Source organism: Pleurodeles waltl, chromosome 3_1, assembly GCF_031143425.1.
Source record: "Pleurodeles waltl isolate 20211129_DDA chromosome 3_1, aPleWal1.hap1.20221129, whole genome shotgun sequence".
Taxonomy (NCBI): Eukaryota; Metazoa; Chordata; class Amphibia; order Caudata; family Salamandridae; genus Pleurodeles; species Pleurodeles waltl.
The window spans coordinates 177,280,091-177,303,812 of record NC_090440.1 but is presented as its reverse complement, the minus strand read 5'-3'; positions in this window follow the sequence as shown (position 1 = coordinate 177,303,812).

Genomic DNA, 23,722 nt, shown 5'->3' with positions numbered 1-23,722 from the left:
TCAGCGCAAACAAAAGCGGTGACAATGGGCACCCCTGTCTTGTGCCCCTGAATGCATCTTTCAGATCAGAGACTGAGGGGGTCAATACGACCTCGGCGGTCTTTTCAAAAGACCGCCGAGGCCGCGGGAGACAGAATACCGCCATTGCGGTGGTATTTCTGTCTCCCTATTATGACATTTCCGCTGGGCCAGCGGACGGTAACAGTGTTACCGTCCGCTGGCCCAGCGGAAATGTCACATCAACATTGCAGCCGGCTCGAAATAGAGCCGGCAGCAATGCTGATGTGCAGCGGGTGCAGTAGCACCCGTCGCGCATTTCACTGCCCGAAATTCGGTCAGTGAAATGCGCGACGGGGCTATGCCTGGGGGCCCCTGCACTGCCCATGCCAAGTGCATGGGCAGTGCAGGGGCCCCCAGGGGCACCCCAAGTCCCCTTACCGCCAGCCTTTCCATGGCGGTGTGTACCGCCATGGATAGGCCGGCGGTCGGGGACTCATAATCCCCAGGGCAGCGGTGATTGCACCGCTGCCCTGGGGATTATGACCGCCAGGCGGAATCCTGGTAGGAAAATGGAGGGGCCGGCGGTATGGCCGTGGCAATTTCGCCATGGTCACAATTGCTGGCGGAACACCGCCAGCCTGTTGGCAGTGTTACCGCCAACATACCACCGGCTGCCAGGGTTGTAATGACCCCCCTGAGTCATTAATTCACACTCTTGCTATGGGGTGTGAATATAAGAGGGCTATCCAGGCCAAAACGTCACTGGAAACCCCAACACCGCGCAACACAGCCATTAAAAAATGCCATTTGAGGGAGTTGAAGGCTTTGGTGGCGTCTAAGAAGATATCCACCACAGTAAGATCTGGATTATATCTTGTAGTACAAAGTTCTTAGGTTCTATGAAGTTGATCTTCCCGGAATGAATCCAGATTGAGCCGGCCTTACAAGAAATGGCATGAGCAATGAGGGCAATTGGCGAGAATTTAAGCTAATAGCTTAACGTCGCAGTTGACTAAAAATGGGGGTCTACATGAATCACATTCATCTGAGGGTTTGCCAGGTTTGAGGATGGCCAGGATCACAGCTTTGCACGTGGAAGGGGGTAGTAAACGTACGTACTTTGATTCTTGGTAGACCTTTTTAAAAATTGGTATCAGCAACTTGGCATATGTTTTATAAAAGTCCACTGGGAGGCCATCAGGCCCAGGGGCCTTTCCAGCCTGCCGCTTCATGATTGCTTTACGTATCTTATCCTCTGTAAAGGCCTCAGCAAGAAAGTGATGCTGTGTATCACTGATCCAGCCCAGTTCCACCTGATCTAGAAACTAAGTGAAGTCTGCCTGTGTCTTCCTCTGAGAGCCATAAAGGCTCTCATAAAATTGTGCAAAGAAATGTAGTATATCTATTGTGTCTCTGCAGACGTGCCCCTCCGGTGCTTTTACTTCTAGTATCTCATTAGTCACTCGTCACTTGTGAGTCATAGTGGCTAGGGTGCGACCTGGCCTTTCCTCTTCTCCATAGGCTCGAGTCATGGCGTATTTGCCCCGAGATAGACGCTCTCTCTTGACAACTTCTTAATACTATGATAGATTTTCCCTAAGTGCAGTCAGCATTGCGGGATCAGCAGGGGCGCTCTGAAGATGCTCAAGTCGTTTAAGTTCTGTCTCTAGCCTATGCAAGTCTGAGCGTAGAGAACGCTGTACTCTGCAGCTCTTCGCAATACAAAATCCTCATATTGTGACTTTAAGCGCTTCCCATACAGTGCTTACTAATGGGACAGAGTCAACATTCCTGTTCAGGAAGTCTGCATTTCCTTGTCTCATTTCCTCCTGAAAGGGTGTATCTAAGAGAATTGTAGAGGTGAGCTGTCAGTTAGCCGAGCCCCCAACTCAGTAGGCAGGCAGCACCAGAAGAACGGGAGAGTGATCAGAATACATTCTTGGAAGGTGTCGCACTTCATGAACTGATGGGACCATCCCACTGGAAATAAGCCAGTAGTCTATTTGTGACCAGCTGTTGTGGATTCCTGAGTAGTAGGTGCCCTCTCAAGTAGTGGGATTAACCTGCCACGAAGCATCAACTAAAGAGTTCTCCTCCATGATATCAGCAACATGTCTGGCTGCTACACTACGTGAGTTGTGGATACAACCTGATCTATCATCTCAGTATATAGTGCTTGATTGAAGTCTCCATTCCAGAGTATTAGGCTTGGGCCAATATTCGTAATCAGGCCCATAATCTATCCAAAAAGGCACGGTCTTCCGTGTTAGGGCTGTAACAATTGGCTAAAATAAGGGTATGGGAGAGCAACCAGCCCCATAGGATAGTGTAGCGACCTTGATCATCGTTAAGAGATCCCTGTGGCTGGAAAGGCACTCTCTTGCGCAGTACTGTTATACTCCCACGTGTGGACGAGGAGTAGGTGGAGTTTTGCCTATGGGAAGCCGCAAGGAGAATGTGGCAAAGTTACTGCCTGGGCAAAACGGGGCAATTTAAAGTTAAAGTCTCTAGGGTGAGAATTCTCAGTCTCTTTCTCTGTGATAGAGAAAAGGGCATCAAGATGTCGTCTAAGATGGCGTCTGGCATTTGGCTTCAAAGATGGCATCAAGGAAAATGGCTGACTTCTCTTTGTCCAGTGGGTTTAAGTAAGAAACAATCCAAATTCTGCAGGGTCTTCCATTGGAGGGTTCATAGGGTGGCTTCAATCTGACCAATGGAAAGTGTCTTTCTCCTAGTACTCATTTATGCATAAATTGTCCTTGGAGCCTTGGAACACAAGTTGCAACATGGTTTGCCAATTATTTCAATATCAGTACTCTTATTGTCCGCACCTGCAGAGACTGACCTTGCTTCAAAGGGGATGAAACTTGCCTAGCACGAAACCTTGGAGATAAGTATGTTAGTCATCCCTACTGGAAAAATACAACTTTAAAGTAAAATATTAATTTTATTAGTTCAAGGAAAAGCCACGCAGTTAGAATTTGAGACCAGGCAACTAGGCCAAAGCCTCTATTAAATTTAAGCTAAGCACACACAGTTTCAATAAGAAATCATGGCACACATTTGCAATTATGACGGATTACTACGGGCGTGGCCAACATGGCGACCGGAGCGGCAGGATAATACTGCAGCTCCGTACCTGGCCCACATTAAAATCCTGGAAACGGCACCCACCACCCTCTCTAAGGCGGGTGCCGTCCATTCTACTTCTCGGGACCACTGGCCGAGTCGGTGACCCTTCTTGCGACGATGGGGTCGCCTTGGATGCCGGGGAGGAGCTGCGGCCTACCGTGTTGGCGCCTGCGGCCGCGGCGGGTAGGTCTGCTTCTCGGGGCCTCGGCCCGGCTCCCTCCCCGGGCCTCTGGGGCTCGGTGCTGAGCCGGGGGGGCCCGCGGGGTGCTGGGGGGCGCAGGAGGCTGGGCGGATCAGCGCTCAGGGGACCGCGCCGCTACAAGAAGATAGAGGGCACCCCCACCTGAATTGGAGCTGCCGCTGCGGCTTTGGACCCCCTCCGGGCGCCCGGCTCGGCGCGGCTCGGCGCGGCGCGGCGCGGCTCGGCTCGGCGGTCCGCGGCCCCGTCCGGACTCCTCAAACCGCAGTGCTCCCTCCCCAACTGGATACCATGGTAAGCACTCCCACTGGAGGGCATCAGAAGCATCCACTGTGGCCCCCCATGGCGCTGGAATACCGCACTCAACACGGCAGCGGCCCGAGTGTGCTGAGGCAGCCGTAACTACATTTAATTAAGCCCGGAGGGCTTCCTGCGTGGGAGGAGCAGCCGACGGGCTTGCGCTTATTGGGGAGTGATCATTTTCTTGAGGCCAACACGGCCTGCCAAAGACAAAAGTAGGGATATCCATCTAGTAATGTTATCCGTGATGGTAGAGAGTGGAACGCCATAATTGTCTTTCAGCATTTCCTGCTTACTTCGAATAATCAACACTCCTAAATATTTAAGGTCAGTGAGGAACCACTGTAGCGGATAGTCTGGAGTGAAGGGCCACACACTAGACGTCACCAGGAAAATATGTGATTTCCCCAGTTTATCTGCACACCCGGACAATTCCCAAAAATAAAACAAACTCCTGTAGTACCCTGTTCAGGCTTGTCTGCAGATTTCTCAGTTATAAAGTAATGTCATCCGCATATAACAACACTAAAATGTGCCTCGAGGGGTAACAAAGAGCAAAATACCGGTGTTGTTGCCTCAGTTTGCCAGCCAGGGGCTCCACTTTCAGCGCAAACAAAAGCGGTGACAATGGGCACCCCTGTCTTGTGCCCCTAAATGCATCTTTCAGATCAGAGACTGAGGGGGTCATTACGACCTCGGCGGTCTTTTCAAAAGACCACCGAGGCCGCGGGAGACAGAATACCGCCATTGCCGGCGGTATTTCTGTCTCCCTATTATGACATTTCCGCTGGGCCAGCGGACGGTAACAGTGTTACCGTCTGCTGGCCCAGCGGAAATGTCACATCAACATTGCAGCCGGCTCGTAATAGAGCCGGCAGCAATGCTGATGTGCAGCGGGTGCAGTAGCACCCGTCGCGCATTTCACTGCCCGAAATTCGGTCAGTGAAATGCGCGACGGGGCTATGCCTGGGGGCCCCTGCACTGCCCATGCCAAGTGCATGGGCAGTGCAGGGGCCCCCAGGGGCACCCCAAGACCCCTTACCGCCGGCCTTTCCATGGCAGTGTGTACCGCCATGGACAGGCCGGCGGTCGGGGTCTCATAATCCCCAGGGCAGCGGTGCTTGCACCGCTGCCCTGGGGATTATGACCGCCAGGCGGAATCCTGGTGGGAAAATGGAGGGGCCAGCGGTATGGCCGTGGCAATTCCGCCATGGTCACAATTGCTGGCGGAACACCGCCAGCCTGTTGGCGGTGTTACCGCCAACATACCGCCGGCTGCCAGGGTCGTAATGACCCCCCTGAGTCATTAATTCACACTCTTGCTATGGGGTGTGAATATAAGAGGGCTATCCAGGCCAAAACGTCACTGGAAACCCCAACACCGCGCAACACAGCCATTAAAAAATGCCATTTGAGGGAGTTGAAGGCTTTGGTGGCGTCTAAGAAGATATCCACCACAGTAAGATCTGGATTATATCTTGTAGTACAAAGTTCTTAGGTTCTATGAAGTTGATCGTCCCGGAATGAATCCAGATTGAGCCGGCCTTACAAGAAATGGCATGAGCAATGAGGGCAATTGGCGAGAATTTAAGCTAATAGCTTAACGTCGCAGTTGACTAAAAATGGGGGTCTACATGAATCACATTCATCTGAGGGTTTGGCAGGTTTGAGGATGGCCAGGATCACAGCTTTGCACGTGGAAGGGGGTAGTAAACGTACGTACTTTGATTCTTGGTAGACCTTTTTAAAAATTGGTATCAGCAACTTGGCATATGTTTTATAAAAGTCCACTGGGAGGCCATCAGGCCCAGGGGCCTTTCCAGCCTGCCGCTTCATGATTGCTTTACGTATCTTATCCTCTGTAAAGGCCTCAGCAAGAAAGTGATGCTGTGTATCACTGATCCAGCCCAGTTCCACCTGATCTAGAAACTAAGTGAAGTCTGCCTGTGTCTTCCTCTGAGAGCCATAAAGGCTCTCATAAAATTGTGCAAAGAAATGTAGTATATCTATTGTGTCTCTGCAGACGTGCCCCTCCGGTGCTTTCACTTCTAGTATCTCATTAGTCACTCGTCACTTGTGAGTCATAGTGGCTAGGGTGCGACCTGGCCTTTCCTCTTCTCCATAGGCTCGAGTCATGGCGTATTTGCCCCGAGATAGGCGCTCTCTCTTGACAACTTCTTAATACTATGATAGATTTTCCCTAAGTGCAGTCAGCATTGCGGGATCAGCAGGGGCGCTCTGAAGATGCTCAAGTCGTTTAAGTTCTGTCTCTAGCCTATGCAAGTCTGAGCGTAGAGAACGCTGTACTCTGCAGCTCTTCGCAATACAAAATCCTCATATTGTGACTTTAAGCGCTTCCCATACAGTGCTTACTAATGGGACCGAGTCAACATTCCTGTTCAGGAAGTCTGCATTTCCTTGTCTCATTTCCTCCTGAAAGGGTGTATCTAAGAGAATTGTAGAGGTGAGCTGTCAGTTAGCCGAGCCCCCAACTCAGTAGGCAGGCAGCACCAGAAGAACGGGAGAGTGATCAGAATACATTCTTGCAAGGTGTCGCACTTCATGAACTGATGGGACCATCCCACTGGAAATAAGCCAGTAGTCTATTTGTGACCAGCTGTTGTGGATTCCTGAGTAGTAGGTGCCCTCTCAAGTAGTGGGATTAACCTGCCACGAAGCATCAACTAAAGAGTTCTCCTCCATGATATCAGTAACATGTCTGGCTGCTACACTACGTGAGTTGTGGATACAACCTGATCTATCATCTCAGTATATAGTGCTTGATTGAAGTCTCCATTCCAGAGTATTAGGCTTGGGCCAATATTCGTAATCAGGCCCATAATCTATCCAAAAAGGCACAGTCTTCCGTGTTAGGGCTGTAACAATTGGCTAAAATAAGGGTATGGGAGAGCAACCAGCCCCATAGGATAGTGTAGCGACCTTGATCATCGTTAAGAGATCCATGTGGCTGGAAAGGCACTCTCTTGCGCAGTACTGTTATACTCCCACGTGTGGACGAGGAGTAGGTGGAGTTTTGCCTATGGGAAGCCGCAAGGAGAATGTGGCAAAGTTACTGCCTGGGCAAAACGGGGCAATTTAAAGTTAAAGTCTCTAGGGTGAGAATTCTCAGTCTCTTTCTCTGTGATAGAGAAAAGGGCATCAAGATGTCGTCTAAGATGGCGTCTGGCATTTGGCTTCAAAGATGGCATCAAGGAAAATGGCTGACTTCTCTTTGTCCAGTGGGTTTAAGTAAGAAACAATCCAAATTCTGCAGAGTCTTCCATTGGAGGGTTCATAGGGTGGCTTCAATCTGACCAATGGAAAGTGTCTTTCTCCTAGTACTCATTTATGCATAAATTGTCCTTGCAACCTTGGAACACAAGTTGCAACATGGTTTGCCAATTATTTCAATATCAGTACTCTTATTGTCCGCACCTGCAGAGACTGACCTTGCTTCAAAGGGGATGAAACTTGCCTAGCACGAAACCCTGGAGATAAGTATGTTAGTCATCCCTACTGGAAAAATACAACTTTAAAGTAAAATATTAATTTTATTAGTTCAAGGAAAAGCCACGCAGTTAGAATTTGAGACCAGGCAACTAGGCCAAAGCCTCTATTAAATTTAAGCTAAGCACACACAGTTTCAATAAGAAATCATGGCACACAGTTGCAATTATGACGGATTACTACGGGCGTGGCCAACATGGCGACCGGAGCGGCAGGATAATACTGCAGCTCCGTACCTGGCCCACATTAAAATCCTGGAAACGGCACCCACCACCCTCTCTAAGGCGGGTGCCGTCCATTCTACTTCTCGGGACCACTGGCCGAGTCGGTGACCCTTCTTGTGACGCCGGGGTCGCCTTGGATGCTGGGGAGGAGCTGCGGCCTACCGTGTTGGCGCCTGCGGCGGGTGAGTCTGCTTCTCGGGGCCTCGGCCCGGCTCCCTCCCCGGGCCTCTGGGGCTCGGTGCTGAGCCGGGGGGGCCCGCGGGGTGCTTGGGGGCGCAGGAGGCTGGTAGGATCAGCGCTCAGGGGACCGCGCCGCTACAAGAAGATAGAGGGCGCCCCCCACCTGAATTGGAGCTGCGGCTTTGGACCCCCTCCGGGCGCCCGGCTCGGCGCGGCTCGGCAGTCCGCGGCCGTGTCCGGACTCCTCGATCCGCAGTGCTCCCTCCCCAACTGGATACCATGTTAAGCACTCCCACTGGAGGGCATCAGAAGCATCCACTGTGGCCCCCCATGGCGCTGGAAAACCGCACTCAACACGGCAGCGGCCCGAGTGTGCTGAGGCAGCCGTAACTACATTTAATTAAGCCCGGAGGAGCAGCCGACGGGCTTGCGCTTATTGGGGAGTCCGCTTGGAGGATCCCCGGCTGGGCCCCGGGTATCCATGCCTGTCGCGGCGTGGTGGAGTTATATTTCTCTCGCCGACACAGCTCAAGTCACAATGTGAAGGGGAAAGAATCTCCCCCCCTCGAGGCCTGCGTAAATGAAGTGAACTACAGAGGAACAGATACGAGGGAGACACCACCCCTGGCTTAACCAGCTGAGCAGGTACACAGCGTTGTCCCTGACCCTCATCGCTTCGTGCATTCACGACCTGCCCTCCATTGATCCACGGCATTTACAGCATACTGGAAAACTAAACTCGTGCGCCAACTGTCTTACTCGCATAGTGAACTCCTCGCACCCTGGACGCACCGCCATCCCAGCACTGAGTCAAGCAAAAGGGCTCTGCTGATATGAGGGCTGGAAGTGAAATAGTGGCCCCCTGGCAGAACCGGTGCTCTTACGGGGCTGCGCCGTGCAGGACTACGGCGCACTTCACCAGTCCGCTAGCATCACCAAGGGTACTATCACAGTTCCCAACCTGGGAATCTTACGGAGTACTGAATTTTGGATTGCCCCTCCTGAAGAGGGACAACACGCACGACAGTGGGCCCAACTGGGTCCTGCTGGTTGCCAGGAGCGGCGGCTGCTGCGAAGGGAGAATCGGATAGGCACCAGACTGGGTCTAAAATTACAAAAGACAAAGCAAGAAAACGGAGAAACCAAAATAGACACTAACACTAAAATGGTTATACGCTACTCCCTCCTGAACTACTGATAAAGAGAACTTTGGGACGCACTAGGGGAAGACCGAAGGCAGGGGCGGAGACTCTCGGCAAACAGCTAATCCTGGAGTAATGAACTGGTGCAGGCCAACAAGAAAACCATGGTCAAACCAAAACACCCCAAAACGGGGGCCACCGGAGAGGGAGACCCTACCCAGCCGACCGGCCAAGCAGATACGCAATCGCTCACACAGCTACAGCTGCATGAAACATTATGCACACACTCCCTCCAATTCGATAAAATTATGCAAGCTATAATGGACACTAAGGGGGTCATTCTGACCCTGGCGGTCCATGACCGCCATGGCGGAGGGCGGCGGAAGCACCGCCAACAGGCTGGCGGTGCTTCCTGGGCTATTCTGACCGTGGCGGTAAAGCCGCGGTCAGAAAAGGGGAACCGGCGGTTTTCCGCCGGTTTTCCCCTGGCCCAGGGAATCCGCCATGGCGGCGCTGCTTGCAGCACCACCATGGGGATTCCGACCCCCTTCCCGCCAGCCTGTTTCTGGGGCAGTGCAGGGGCCACGTAACAGGGCCCCACAAAGATTTTCACTGTCTGCTTTGCAGACAGTGAAAATCGCGACGGGTGCCACTGCACCCGTTGCACCCCTGCAACTCCGCCGGCTCCATTCGGAGCCGGCTTCCTCGTTGCAGGGGCTTTCCCGCTGGGCCGGCGGACGGCCTTTTGGCGGTCGCCCGCCGGCCCAGCAGGAAAGTTGGAATGACCGCCGCTTTTTGACCGCGGTGCGGTCATTCGGCGGTAACCGCATGGCGGCCGGCGACCGCCACCCGCCGCGGTCAGAATGACCGCCTAAATCCTCGCTTGAAGGGAAAATTGACGCCGCAGTACAGGAAGTCTCTTTGCTGCGGGCCGACCACCGCAAATTAACTGGAAGGGTTCAAGACACTGAAACAACACTGAAAATCCTCCAGCCAGAAGTAGCAGAAATGAGAAATAAAATGCCAAAAATGGAACTAGACATAACTCTACTCCAACGCAGAGCAGAGGAAGCTGAAGGATGCTCCAGACGTAACAACATCAGATTCCTAGGAATTCCAGAGAGAAGCGAGCAACCTAAGGCAGAGGAGTTCTTAGAGTCCTGGTTGAGGAACACACTTAAAGAGCAGTACCCCAACACAATACCAGTGATCGAAAGGGCACACAGAATACCGGGCAGACCGCCAAGGCCGGGAGCTCCACCCCGACCTCTAATAGCTCGCTTCCTAAATTATAGGGACAGAGACTTAGGTGGTCATTCTGACCGTGGCGGTCGGCGGTCGCCGACCGCCAAGCGGTTCCCGCCGAAAGACCGTGGCGGCCATTCTGGCTTTCCCGCTGGGCCGGCGGGCGACCGCCAGAAGACCACCGGCCGGCCCAGCGGGACAGCCCCTTCAACAATGAAGCCGGCTCGGAATGGAACCGGCGGAGTTGAAGGGGTGCGACGGGTGCAGTGGCACTTGTCGCGATTTTCACTGTCTGCACAGCAGACAGTGAAAATCTTTGTGGGGCCCTGTTAGGGGGCCCCTGCACTGCCCATGCCAGTGGCATGGGCAGTGCAGGGGCCCCCAGGGGCCCCACGGCAGCCGTTCCCGCCATCGTGGTTCCGGCGGTGGACAACACCAGAAACAGGCTGGCGGGAAGGCGCTCGGAATCCCCATGGCGGTGCTGCAAGCAGCGCCGCCATGGCGGATTCCCTGGGCCAGCGGGAAACCGCCGGCTCCCCTTTTCTGACCGCGGCTTTACTGCTGCGGTCAGAATCGCCCAGGAAGCACCGTCAGCCTGTTGGCGGTGCTTCCGCCGCCCTCCGCCATGGCGGTCATGGACCGCCAAGGTCAGAATGACCCCCTTAGTCCTTCAGCATTTCAGAACGTCTGACCAGATTATGCTCGAGAACAGCAGAGTAACTGCCTACCCCGACTACACAATGGAGGTACAAAGCAGAAGAATCGCGTATAGCAAGATTAAGCAGTTGCTGCGTGAAAAAGGCATCACTTATTCCCTTATGTTCCCAGCACGACTACGTATCGTCATGGACGAGAAAACCCTAATGTTCCCCACCCCCCAGAGGATGCATGGACCTGGATCCATGCTAAAGGATTGGCCGATCCGGCCAAGGAAGACACAGTATCTGAAGAATGGTCTATCGCTAACTCCAGGAAGAAAAAAAAAAAAACACCAAAACATCCTCCCGCCCTACAAAAGCGCAAATGGCGCTGGATCGTGCACAAATAATAAAAGACACAAATTCATTCGCCTGTGGGATGCTGGACGCCAGGAGCGAAACGGACACTAATGACTCCGCCTCACACGGGGGAGACACAAGTCCATCCCCCTCTCCATTGTTAGTGGGCCCAGATCTCACGCCGCGATCGGCGGACAAAATTTAAAAATGAAGAACTGGTATCCGCGGACCCCCCACGACGGCGGCAGCAATTGAGATGCGACGAGCTGCCGGCACCGGGCCGCTGCCCCTGAGATCCACAGTGTACGACTGCCATAGGCATGAGCATATAGGACTGATTCATTGATCGCTGCACAAGGCGAATGGAACTGTAGAAACGTGAAGCATCCTGCAGGTGGGCCATCCAAGAGATCGACATCAAGGAATCCACGACCCCACATACCTGAACGGTATCCGAGTGGAACTGACCTTTAAGGAATCCACTTTAGGCACTGGTTGTGCCACGTTAGTTAGCGGACGCACACAGTCCGCAATATCCTTTTTGTTGTTATACTTGTCTCTCTCTTTTCTATCTTTAGGCCACTATGGGCTTACTCTTCACTCCTCGGAGCCTGTGGGTTGGGGCTGGGGGGTTGGCGGCCGGGGGCGGGGTGGGGGGGCGGGTCGGGGGGAATTGCGGGTGGGCGAATGTGCCCGGTGCAGTTTAGGTAACCCCTCACGCCTCAACATAACACAATGAATAAGGAACCCATTTATAATCTCATAACTTGGAATGTGAAGGGCATGGCCGGGACAAGCAAACGTCACAGAATACACGCGTTTTTAAAACGACATCACATACATATAGCTATTCTACAGGAAACGCACATTACATCCACAGAGGCTGCTCGGTTAGAAAAGTGCTGGATGGGCTCAATATACAGTGCTGGCGACTCTTCCTTCGCCAGAGGGGTACTGATCTGGATAGCGCCGGGTGTCCCTTACACAGTACAACACAGTACAAAAGACAAGGAGGGCAGATTTATACAACTAAGGAGACTGTTGGATGGAGAGGAACTCGTGATAAATGGGCTATATGTCCTGAACATTAAACAAGGTGAATTTTTACAAACTAAGGCCTCACAATTAACCTACGATCTAACTTCACCATGCATATGGGGGGGGGGACATGAACTGCGTTCCAAACATAGTTGAAGACAGATCACACCCCCGCTTGTGGCCGCCCCAACAATGAAAAATGCCCAAATACTGGGCGCATGGATGGAAGAGCGACGATTGATTGACATATGGCGGCACTTGCACCCACACGAAAATGTGTACTCCTACTACTCCTACTACTCCCTAGTACACCTATTACATACCCGAATAGACCTCATCCTCACCTCACAGAATCTAACACATAAAATAACAAGAGCGGAGTACTCCGCCAGGGTAATATCAGATCACTGCCCACTCATAGTACAAATAAGATGGGGCAGACCTCGCTCATGCATTCCCACATGGCGACTGCAAACACACCTACTGGAGGATCCCCTTTTAGGAAGGACATTGCCACACACATCTCAACATATTTCACAGCGAACGAAGGGACGGCCAGCTCAAGGGCCATTGAATGGAATGCACATAAGACAGTCATAAGAGGGGTATGCATATCGACCACAGTAGGAGTGCGGCAAACACTAACGCGCGAACTCCGAGCATTAGAACAAGAAATTCAGTTAGCTGAAGGCGAATACGCTAAAGGTTCCATAACATCGAACATCCTCACTAACATGCGCTACAAATGGACCGAGACAGACAACCGCCTCAGACATTTTGATTATCGACATTACATGGCCCGTACACACGCGGAGGGCGACAGATCCAGTAAATTATTAGCGTGGCTTATAAAAAACGAACGTCGGAACACCCCCATAGGCGCTATCCGACTGGAATCAGGTCGGATAGTTAACACACAGGCAGAGATAAATAATGCTTTCAAAGAGTACTATAGCTCTCTGTATCAGGCTCGGCCGCCGCCCACCAATGCTCAATTAAACAGCTTCTTCAATGGTGTCACCCTGAGCCACCTGACAGCTACTCAAACTACAGAACTAGATAGCCCAATACAGATAGCTGAAATCCAACGAGCATTGCTACAATTGACACACGGCAAAGCACCAGGCAGCGATGGTATACCCATAGAATACTATAGCACGTTTCAACCGCAGATCTTAGCACCATATCTGGCAATGCTAAAGGAAGCTCTGGAACTAGGCCAACTTCCTGACACATGTCGTGAGGCATTGATAGCAGTATTACCGAAGGCAGGCTGTGACCCTTTGGATGTCCATTCATACAGGCCATTATCATTACTAAACACAGACTGCAAATTACTCGGCAAAATACTGGCCAATCGATTGCTCCCATGCATAGCGGAGTTAGTACATCAAGACCAAGCAGGTTTCATACCCGGTCGCAACACATACAGCAACATCAGGAATCTATTACGTCTAATGAGAAATCCCCCGGTAGAAGATGAGCAGCAGGTTGTAGTCTCATTGGACATAGAAAAAGCGTTTGATACGCTGGGTTGGCCTTTTTTAATAGAGACACTCAAACGGATGGGCTTCGGGCAAACATACATTGGATGGGTGAGAACATTATATACTGACCCTACGGCTAGGGTTAAGACAGGCGATACGATCTCCGAGAAATTCAGCATTGGTAGAGTCACTAGACAGGGATGTCCGCTGTCTCCACTGTTATTTGCATTAGCGATTGAATCTTTGGCTGCCCATCTTCGCATAATGGCCCCCGCATGGGGTGTCACGGATGGCCAGACACATCAGATAGTATCCTTATATGCGGATGATGCGCTGATCTTCCTACGTGATCACACGGTAGCCCTTCCGGGACTGTTGGACCTTCTAGAAAAATTTAGCTCGTGGCCGGGTTAACAGTGAACTGGACAAAATCTTGCATATTTCCTATGCGCCCGGTCCCCGAGGCAATGAGAACACCAGCGGGTCTGGGTGGCTTGAAATGGTGTCACACAATATTTAAATATCTAGGTGTAAATATATACCACGACAGCCAAGATCTTAGAGACGGCAACCTTGGCCAAGTGATTAGATCAACGAGGGGCTCCTTACCCTTCTGGTGCTCACTCCCACCATCCCCTATAAGCAGAGTGGCTATAGCAAAGATGATAGTGCTGCCCCGTCTACTCTATTATTTTATGGCATTGCCTTTGATACTCCCGAGCTCATTCTTTAAACTACTGAATAGCTTATTAACGGATCTAATATGGGGTAATGGCCGTAGACGCGTCGCATTGACAAAAGTGCTCCAACCGGTCCAGGTGGGGGGATTGGGCGCCCCCAAATTTGAAGCGTACTATGCAGCTGCCCAGATACATTGGATAGCCACATGGGGCGGTAACCCACCTGGGGCTGAAGCTCAGAAGGTGCTGTCAGAGCTCGGCGGTACAGAAATAATACAATACCTCATGAATCGAACCAACCCAGCACACACTAGCAACGTGCTGCTGTACACGGCACATTGGGCCTGGGGCCGATATGCGTTGCAAAGCGCAAAAGATCAGCAGTACTCACCGAGGATACCACTGTTGGCTCTCCCGAAATTAGCAAAAATAGCAGCCAAAGTGGGCCTGAATGCGTGGGGTAGCAGGGGCATACACACACTGGGAGATATTTGCCAGGACGGACAAATCCAAACCTATGAGGCACTAGCCGACAGGCACGCGTTGGGTCGGGGAGGATTCATAGCCTATGGTGCAGTTCGGCAGGTACTGCGAGAATATTGGAGAAAGGGCAACTCTGAACCAGATGTCTCCCCTCTGCTACATGAGCTGTTGGAGTGTACAAACGCCCCATCAAGTATATCGAATATATACAATATCCTCACAGCCCAGGCGGAACACAAACAGGAACAAGCAAAAAATAAGTGGGACCATGTGCTGCCGGAACCACTGTCCCTAAATGCATGGGAGCAGGCGATGAAAATGACCCGCGAGGTTTCACGTAATCCCCGCTTCCGATACACACAGTTTAATTATGTGCATCAGACTTACCTATCACCACACCGCTTAACACGCATGTTCCCCCGATCACTGCAAACATGCCCCAGATGCGACACAGAAGAGGCCACTTTCTATCACATGACATGGGAATGCCTCTCGATTCGGAACACATGGATAGAGATAATAACGTTGCTAGCTGAATGGACAAACACCTCACTAACTCCCACTCCTGAGGTGTGCCTATTGGGTATAACACCCCACCCCAAGAAATGCAAACGCACATATAAATGCATTGCCCTGGCGTTGGTGCTGTACAGACGCCTCATTGCCATGAAATGGAAGGCCCCTGGCGCCCCCAGTATTACCCAGTGGCGAGAAGAGGTAACACGATGGACCAAAGCAGAAATACAGAAATTACAGAATTTACTGGATAAGGGTATACTAGCTAAAGGCCTAGAGGTATGGAACTTATTCTTGTTAGCCGCAGAAAACAAAGACGATGAACGCCCTCCCTAAACAGACGAGAATGAGATAATTGACAAATATTAATGACCATAGTAAAACAGTATCATATCGATCGATTGAGGTGCACAGGAAAAAAAAAAAAAAAAAAAAAAGTTGAACTAATATAAAACTTCGGTGCTCCTGGCGTATGCCCCTGGGCGCATCGTGGGAGCCCCGTGGTGCACCGGTGGGCATGGGGGCCGGGGGGACTTGAACCCTGCTGTTCCCTCCTGTTGTGGACGGCTGCCCATGCACGGCATCCCACGGCTAACGGTGGGCTGGTCCCCTGTGGTCCTGGGACAACAGGGCTGGGCGCCGAGGCGGCGTTATTGCAGGGATGTACGCGCAACTGCTTTGCATAGATCGTGGAAGGCACCTCTGGCCTCTCTGGTGACCGGCTCTCCCCCCCTTTCTGGGGTCTCCCCCTCCTTCTGCTGGTTCCCCCCCCCCTCGGAATGGGTCCTCCGGTGCCGCCTCAGCTCCTATCTTACTCTTTCTCTCTATATCTTTAGTGTCCTGAATAACTTGGCACACGTAGACTGCACCTCATGTGTGGATGCGCGGGCCTCAAGGCCCAACTCGGGCAAAAGCGCACTTGCACTGGACTCGCAAAATGTGCACACGTAATAATTACAAGTATAATGTATGATGAAACATAATGTAACCTCATGTATCTCAGTTAAATGTTCCCACTTGGCTGATAAAACAATAAAATTATATAAAAAAAAAAAAAAAATGACGGATTACTACAATTTTCAATTTTTCATGAATAATAAAGCTTGTTTATAATATTGGCGAACTACTCCGAGGGTACAATTTCCCACGTACATTATTTTCTTTACTAAAATCACACTACATTATACGATTTTGGTTACATGATATATGAATATATGTTGGTCCTTCTTTTTCTGCATCATCAATCCCTCCTCTGATGACTAATTATGTCATCACATCAAATCTACCCACAAATTTTATTCCATTAAAATTCTGTTTTAGTAATTTGGCATTTCAGTCAACTCCCTCTTTCTTTTGGTTCCCTTTGATTTCTCTCTGTATATTTCTACTATTTTGTTTTCTATTTTCTCTTCTCTTTTCCTTTTGTTCCTTGTTTTCAATATTTTAATAGCTTTCCATATTCCCGAAATGCCTAATAAACAAATTAATATTATCAATATTCCCTTTACTATTTTCAGTAACAATCCGTTCCAAACGTTGCTGAGCCAATTTCCCACAGAAGCAAATTCTTTTCCAACCTTCTCCCATACTCCTGGTTCTTTCAATTCCTTCAAATCTGTACTTTTGTTAGTTAAATTTGTAGGCATCTTTCTAATTTGCCAACTGCTGTCCGGTATATAAGTACAACAGTGACGTGTACCAAGGATTTTGCAAACGCCGCCATCCTTTGCTAAAAGAATGTCTAAGGCAAGCCGATTTTGAAGAGTCATAGCTCCTTCTGCAGCAAGTTCAGCATCCATCAGGATTATAGCTCCTGAGAATTTTGTCAGCATGTTATCCACAATAGTAGACAACTTTCGTATTTTAATTGAATTCAATATGACTCCCACTGAAGGAATCAAGGCTCCAAATATGTCTCCTACCACACCAGAAGCTGTTTCCCTTTTCGGAACATGATGTGATTCAGACAGCTTTGGGAATTTCTTTAAGTCATCCAGTTGATAAACCTTTGGGAATATTATTCCCAAATAACATCTCCCATACCATCCTTTAGGAAGACGATAATAGGCGTTAAGTCCACAAATGTAATAAACCCCTGGAATAACTGGGTCTTGTCCATTCAGCATGAACGTCCATTTAGGTTGAAACAAAAACATATGTTTACATTCACTCGTTCCCACAAAGACTGTGTCATAATGTGATTTATGTCTATGTATACAGAATCTCCCTACGTGTAATGTATCTAAAGCTATTTTCCCTTGTGTCTTTATTGAGGCAAAAGCATAGTTATCTACAGATGTCCTCTTATGTAATTCCCTTTCTAATTTCTCCTTCACCTCTTTCCTCCTATCATCAGTGTTATCTAAAAAACTTATCTCCATCGGTGAAAGTAAGCATGTAAGGTTCTCTCTATGTGCGTGAGCTGTGTGGAAAGGTGACAACGGCTCAAAGAAGCCCCTCATCAATTTTATATAATAATCTCTCGCTACTTTACTCAGGTACTCGATTATGGGGATATATGCAAATGTAACATCCTGATTGGAATAGAAGTAGTGAATATACTCCTGGCCATAAAATCTGGTCATTATTAAACTACATGTAATCCCGTACGTAAGAGGCATGCTATGATATGTCACCCCTTCCACTACTGAGGTAGGTATTTGTGTGCACACATAACAATATTTCGCATCCATGGTCTCAACATACTCACTCAGCAAGCGATAGAAAACATTGGACGAAAGTTCCTTTTTATCATGCAGATGTCTTTCGTCTTGTTCGAGTTTCTTTAAAGGTGTTAGTTCAGTAGTAGTAGGTCCAGAAGTAGAAGCATAATTTGTCTCTTTCTCATCCTTTCCATGCATTCCAAGAACTATTGCTACAATGATTAGTACACATGCAGTTATTAGACCTATACACACGTATTTACAACACTTCATTTTATGCCCCTGTTTAATGTAGCCTGTCATGATCTATATAGAATCAGAAAGTTGAAGACACTTTATCAAATCGGGTTTGCTGATATATACAAAGCTGAACGAGTTCAATGTTCACAAGGTTTTCTTTAGCAGCTTCGTCTTTGATCGGTTTAACAGCTTTGTCTCAAAATCGGTTTAGCAGCTTTGTCTCAAAATCGGTTTCAAAGTCAATCAAGTTTAGCAATGTCTTAGCCGGTTTAAAAGTCAATCAGGTTATCAATGTCTTATTCGGTAAAGTTCATGGAGCTTCACTCCTCAAGTGCCAAAGTGAAGTTCTGCCTCTTCGTTCTCAAGACTGAGAGATAGGAATTTGTCTGACCAATCGTTAGTGGCTATGTATGCCCACTCCGGACCAGAATACCTTCTGCTCTGAATTCTTTTCCTTTTCAATTTTGCATCTCCCTTTGATTCTCTCTCGCCGGTGCTTTCTTCCTTGGCTGAGTCTTTCTCTTCACTTGATGTTGCTGTTTCGACAAACGCTTCTTTTCTTTTCTCTTTCAACTTTGGTCCTTCACTTTAGTTTAATATTTTCTCTGATCCTTAACTTTACTGGCGAAATGCTTTGTCTTCGTTTTGCACTATTTTCGCCTGATGGACCTGCAACTGCTTCTGGAAGGGTTTGAACAGTTTCACTCTGTCCTGTCTTGTCTTCTCTCTCTAGGAGATCAATCAGGTTGTCCTTTTCTTTTCCTGTATCGTCTGCTTCTGGGAAAGCCCTCCTCTGATCAGGCTCTCCTGCTCCTTCACCTGTCTCAGGCCTTTTGTCTCCTTCACTTGTCTCAGGCTCTTTGTCGCCTTCACCTGTCTCATGCTCTTTGTCGCCTTCAGGACCTTCGTCACTTCCTGAGGCTTCTCCTTGGTCCTCCTCAAATGGATCGGTTTTTCTTCCTCAGAAAATATCTCTCCTTCCTCTATTTCTACCTGTTCGCCTTCAGGTTCTCTTTGTTCTGTCTCGGTGCCTGGTACTCTCTTGTCAGACACTGGCGATTTCAGCACCTCAACTTCTTCTTCTGTGGGGCACGTCACCCTTTTCGTGTGACTGCCGTGAATCCAGTTGGGAACTACTGCACACTTCACAGCGGTAGTAGTTGTCAGAATCACTTGGAAAGGTCCTTTCCAACGGGGTTCCAGACACGACTTCCTCACGTGCTTCTTTATCACGACCCAGTCACCTGCTTTCAGGGTGTGTCCTGGACCTTGGATCGGTGGCAAGGTGGTTGCCTAGCGCACCACATCAGCTAGACCTTTGCAGTAGTCCAACACCATATCATCTGTAATATTCAAAAGGGCATTTGCAGGAACTGCTGGAAGCCTCATGGCTCTACCCATGAAGATCTCGTGCGGGGACAGTCCAGTCTTTCTGTCAGGGGTGTTTCTCATTGACATTAACACCAAGGGCAATGCGTCAGGCCATTTTAAGTTTGTTGAAGAACATATTTTCGCCATCCTTGATTTCAATGTGCCATTCATTTGCTCCACTAGACCTGAGGCTTCAGGGCGGTAACTACAATGCAACTTTTGCTCAATGTTCAGCGCTGCACAAAGTAATTTTATTACTTCGTTATTGAAGTGACTTCCCCTATCTGATTCTAAGGAGATCGGGAATCCGAAACATGGTATTAGTTCTCTCAAGAGTAGTTTTGCAACTGTGAGACTGTCATTTCTGCGTGTAGGGTATGCTTCAATCCAGTGACTAAAAATACACACAGTCACCAACACCTACTTCAAGCCTCCATGCACAGGCATTTCAATAAAATCCATTTGCATCCTGCTGAATGGACCTCCTGCCCTCCCAATGTGGCTCAAATTTACTACTGTTCCTTTCCCTGCGTTCATTTGTTGACAAATGACGCAACAATGGCAAACTGCTTCAGCAACTTGACGGAATTTGGGGTTAAACCAATCAGTTTTGAATAGTCTAACCATGGCGTCCCTTCCAAGATGGGCTTGTCCATGGTAGAATCTGGCCACCTGCGTCAACAGACTGTTTGGCAGAACCAATTTCCCTTCACTTGAAACCCACAAATCATCTAGTTTCTTTACGCATTGCAATTTGGTCCATGAGAGTTTCTCATCTTCACTAACATCGTTCTGTAAGGACTTCAATTCTTCCATTGTATCTACAACTTTTAGAGCAAAAGCTTCACTTGGTTCAAGTTCTGGCTCATTTATCAAGTTCCATTCATCTCTGAGCAATATACAGTTCAATGCGCAAAACCTTGCGACTTGATCTGCGTATCCATTTCCCAAAGAAATGTAATCCTGTGATTCGAATGTGCACTGCATTTTACCACTGCTACTTCCTGGTAACTGGATGGCATGCAACAATTCTCTTATTCTTTCACCATTTTTCACTGGTGATCCTGAAGAGGTCATGAAACCTCTCTGTGACCACAACTGTCCAAAGTCATGTACTATTCCAAATCCGCACTGACTGTCAGTGTAAATGGTGACTTTCATCAATGCGGAAAGTTGGCAAGCTCTAGTAAGTGCTACCCGCCCCTTGTGCAGAGTAAACTCCTTGAAGCCAAGATGCTTCCAGAACACCTTTTATTGTACATACAGCATATCCTGCTTTCAATATTCCTAGTGCATCTCTCAAACATGAACTATCAACAAAAATAACTTGATCATTTTCTTTGTCGGGTGTCTTTGATATCAGGTCTTGGTTTTGTACAAAATTCAGTCACCTGAAGACAGTCGTGCTCGATGTCTTTCGCGTTCTCAATTTCAGTATTTTCACTGGGAAACAAGGTTGCTGGATTCAACGTAGTGCACCTTTTCAGCTGAACATTAGGTGATCCCAGAATTATTGTATTGTCTCATACCTTCTAAGCCTAGCACCAGTCATGTGCTGTGTTCGGGAACGTGTCAAAAGTATCTTGACTGAGTGAGGGACCATGACTGTTAAAGGATGTCCCATCACTATTCCTTCACTCTGATTTAAGCTGATACCAACTGCTGCTACGGCACGCAAGCACCCTGGCAGTGCTGCTGCAACCGGATCCAAAGTAGCTGAAAAATATGCTACTGGTCTGTTTACGCCACCATGGGCTTGAGTCAAGACAAGGAACATGCATCACGTTCATGACAAAACAATGTGAAAGGCTTTGTGTAATCAGGCATACCTAAAGCTGGAGCCCTGCACATGCATTCCTTTAATTCAATGAAAGCATCCATCTCATCTCCTTTCAGCTCTATTTCATCCTGCACATCTTTCTGGGTCAGTTTCAGTAAAGGTTTTGCTAGAGTTGAGAAATTGGGAATCCATTGGCGACAATAGCTCACCATTCCCAAAAACATTCTCACCTCTCTTCTCGTCTTTGGTGGACTCATTTGGAGTATACTTGTTATTCTTTCTTTCATAATTCTTCGTGACCCTTTCTCTATTTGGTGACCCAAATATTTCACTTTCTTCTGGCAGAATTGTAATTCCGAAGGGGACACTTTATGTCCGTTCCTTCCCAAATGGTTCAATAGGGCAATGGTATCAGCTGTACAGTCACTTTCTGTCTTAGATGCGATTAGCAAATCGTCAATGTACTGCACCAAGGTTGATTCAAATGGTAATTCCAACGATTCAAAATTTTTCTTTAGAATCTGATTGAAAATTGATGGTGACTCCGAAAACCCTTGAGGAATTCGACACCAACTGTAGACCCTGTCTAGGAATTTGAAACAAAAGAGAAATTGGCTGTCCTCATGAAGAGGCACAGAAAAGAATGCTTGTGACAAGTCGATGACTGAGAACCACTCAGCATCACAGGGAACTTGAAACATTATCACAGCTGGATTTGGTACTACGGGACAACATTTGACTATTATGTCATTTATCTTCCTCAAATCTTGAACAATTCGGACCTTTCCACTCGGTTTTATCAGTCCCATAATTGGTGAATTACATGGACTGCTTAACACTTCTTTTAGTACTCCCTGTTTCACAAACTCATCAATGAGTTAGGCGACTTTCATGAGGGTGTCTTGCGCCATATGGTATTGTGGTGTCTGGGGAAAGGTTACATTGGGTTTTACTGTCACTTTCACTGGTTCTACTCCTTTGACCAATCCTACTTCTTTCCCTGTCATATCCCACACTTCCTTTCCGACTGTTTCCTGTAACTCAGCAGGAATATCTGCTTCAGTGAGCAGTGGATAAAGAGTAATCAGGGGATACTCTTCATCATCAGTTTCCACTTCGTCCCCTCCTACACTGTCCTCTTCTTCCTCATCACTGTTTGTCTGAATTTTAATTCCATCATTTGAACACATAATCGAACACCCCAATTTGCACAATAAGTCTCTCCCTAATAGTGATATCGGGCTTGAGTCACACACCACAAATTTATGTGACCCTTGATAGTTACCAATCCTGACTTGCACTGGATCAGTGATTGGGTTTGTCAAGTACCTATTTGCTACTCCCACTACTTGAACTGTTCTCCCTGAAAGTGGCAAATTTGGTACTTCAATGCTCCTAACAGTAGAGCGTGTAGCTCCTGTGTCAACCAAGAATGAAACGCGATGACCCATAACTCTTCCTTCCACATACGGACCCTTTTGATCAACTTCCAAAGATGCTGCAAGCATACAATTTCCCTCCTCATCTGAACTTTCACTCTCCCATACATCGTTTATTCCATTCTCACTGTGTAATGGGAATTGGTGTAATGTGTCATTTTGGTTCATTCCTTGACCCGTGACCTGTTGAGGAAGCATTACTTGTTGCTGATTCATTGGTGCTAAGGGTATTTGCATTTGCTGATTAGGTACCATAGGAAACTGCTGTTGCATCGGCTGCAACTGTGCCATTTGTGCATGAGGCATTTGCACCTCATGCGATTGTATGGGTTGTAAACCCTGCATCTGATTTATATTATTCTGAAAATTTGGGTTTGGACCTCTCAATTTCGGTCCTCTCATATTCTGAAATGCATTGACATCATTGTTTTGCTGACCTACACCTTCCTGCACCATCATTGGGCACTCCCGTTTCCAATGCTTGACGATTCCGCACGTGTGACATGGCATCAGCTTTTTCATTGCCTGTATACCATTCGGAATCATAACATTATTTAAATCAGGACCATTATTCACAAAACCTCCTCGACCTCTGCCTCTCATCTGCGGCTGAAACATAGCATTTCCCTGCTGTTGCTGCTGCGGCATCTGTTGTTGAAAACCTTGCAAACCTTGCAAACCTGTCTGAGCTGCTCTAAGCTGCATCACCTTTTCTTTCAACCTTTTCTGTTTTGTCTCAATCTCATCACTGCAGTATTTTGCATAGTTCAACACTTCATCGATCGATTTTGACTGCCAACCAATCAAATGCATTTTAATCATCTGACTGACCTCGGGTCTCAACCCTTCCACAAATCTGAAAACCAAATGGAGCATGTCCTTTGCCTCAATCGTTTCCGTGCCACTGTAATTTTTAAACGCTTTCAACAATCTCTCATAGTACGCATGTATCGACTCTTTAGCCTCTTGTGCTGTTCTGACAAACCTCTGCCAATCCACATTTTTCGACGCAACCTTGGTTTTCAAGTGCTCAATCACCATATGGTATAAACTCATTACCGTAGGCGATGTTGCACCTGTGTCCCTATCTCTTTCTGG